Raw genomic sequence first — 2542 nt, forward strand, 5'->3', positions numbered from 1 at the left:
AATAGCCATTGTCGGATTGTTCCTGATTACCTCACAATTCCCTGAAATTGGTGAGATTTAAACATACCAGGGTACTGGTACTGGTGGAACAAGACTAGGGGGTCTAGTTATATTATACTCCTTGTCCACCGGTCAACCCCCCCCCACCCCATCTTTCCGTGTCATTCAAGTACCTCAGCTAACTCTAAAGAATATGGCACTAGTGCTGCATTATTTGGTCTTAGAGGTACCTGTGAGCAAATCCAACATTCCGTTTGGTTTAAGACCTTACCCACTAGTGAGTGGTAATCATCAAGGGATGTCTGTCAAATTCTGCCTTATTGCTAGACTGACATCTTTGGATGCACCCATTTTCAATTATAGGGTCACAATAACTACAAAATACAGTATTCCCCAGACAATAGCCTATCACGTTACCTCCTAACTCCGTTACTACTAGACCTTTGATTTTCTCTGGTTTTAACAAAGTGATAGGCTGATCCTGGGATCCTATAAAGACATCACTCCTTTCTCCAGAACCAGTTCCAGTCCCACACTCGACTCCTCATGAAAACCTCACAAAAATAGAACGTCCTGAAAAAAATGTTTGTCAACGGGAAAAAAAGAAAGATAGAACAAAACAAATCTTGCTTATAGCAAATCCGTTACTACGACTGGTCTTTCTGTAATTCTTTAGTACGCTCAGGTAGTGTTCAACAGTGCCGCCTCTCAGTCTTCACGGAACAGACTCTCGGGTGATACTTCTGCGATCTCACTCCCTTTACAAGTTCCTTCCGGATTACCGACTTTCCTGCGATGGGAATCGTGGACCCAAGTCTCTCTCTCGGCTACTTTCACTGGGATTGTGCTGTCAACAAAACTTGGTACGGTCCTTCCCACCTATTAGGCAACCTGAGCGTAAGAACAATCACACAGTCTCTTGGTTCACAAAGTAGTTTGCATATCAGGAATCAACAGTTTCAAGTTCTTTTGTCAAGTTCTCAAATGCTGGCTCATCTCGATAAGGTACTGTTCTGTCACCTCAATGGAGTATTTCTGATCATGGTGCGGATCAATCATGACATGAGGTTGTCTTCCAAAAAAAACTAAAACCCAAAACAGAAATTTCAAAGAGGACGATTCGTTAAGTGGGGATCTGGGAGTGGTTCCGATGCTACATAACACTAGTGGCAGTGTCTAGGACCACAATAGTCCAGTTTCAAGCTATCACTTTGCTCCTACTCTTAAGGATACCATATCTAAACACAAATTTATGCACAATTTTCTTTGCAGTAAACACAGCAGTATTCGTGGCAGCAGAAAATGCCTCTACCCAGTTTGAGAAAACATCAGTGCACACCAATACATAATTCAAATTCCTACAGGGTGTTAACTGTATGAAGTCGATTTGTATTACCTGAAAAGATTAGTCTGCATGACGAGTATGGGATGGCTCTGTTGGTACTACCTTACCAAATGTTCTTCCTCATGCAAGTAAGACAGGTCATTGCTTTCCTGCTTGCCTGAGAAGAGAACCCTGGTGCACACCAGTAAGCTCTTACCAATTTGCACATACCTTCCTTACCCTAGGTGAGTCAGACCATGTGCCGCCTCAGCTAGGCCTGGGAGATACGTCCTGGGGGCCACTGGCTTACCTTGTCCATCTCTCCAGAGTTCTGAGGACTACTAACCGTACCCCTTTGCCTTCCAGACCTCCTTTTCCTGTAGGGAACACAAATTTGCATCTCAATTTAACGGTTGTGTGTTTGCAAATGTAGAGTACCATGAGCATAACTAAAAAAACAAAAAAGAATAAACATCTCTAGAGGGAAAAAGGAAAAAAAAATATCAGGTCTGCATTCACCAACGGGCTGTCACTTATGTCTGGTCTCGTAGTAAAGGTCTGATTCAGACATTCCATACCATCATGCATATCAGTGTCTATACAAAATCTCCCTTCACCAGTATTCTCACCCTTACTCCACTTTGTGCATTACAAGGCACACTGCAGTAATACTGGTGCCATCGTGCTGATGAGACATACCGGGTTCGGGCAGAACTTTGAAGGACCAATACGGCATGTGGTGTATGAACTGTCAAATCATGTACCAGTACTACGTCCCAGGTATTTGACCCTTGTCCTACACAACTGTAGTTTATCCCTTGAGACCTGGTGTCCTGTTTGGAAGAGATGAAACAAACTATTTTGTATCTGGCAGGGACGATTCAAATGAATCAGTGCACAACAACAAGTCATTAACATATTGTATCAGCACCGACCCATTCTCAGGCTGAAAGGACTGTAAACAGTCATGTAGGGCTTGGGAGAAAATACTCAGGCTGTCACTTGAAACCTTGGGAGAATCGGGCCCATGTATTGTACCCCCTTTGTGAATGCAAAGATGAAGAGGAAACTGTGAAGAAAAACAGAATAGAGGTTGGTGACAGATAAGTTTGTAGAGGTGGAGGGGATTTTATTAAAATGACAACTGGATTGGGCACTACGGGGAATTGATTAACTACTTGGTCTACCCCCCTTAAAGCTTGTGCTTGCTGTATCACT

This window comes from Pseudophryne corroboree, chromosome 8, assembly GCF_028390025.1.
Source record: "Pseudophryne corroboree isolate aPseCor3 chromosome 8, aPseCor3.hap2, whole genome shotgun sequence".
NCBI classification, from domain to species: Eukaryota; Metazoa; Chordata; class Amphibia; order Anura; family Myobatrachidae; genus Pseudophryne; species Pseudophryne corroboree.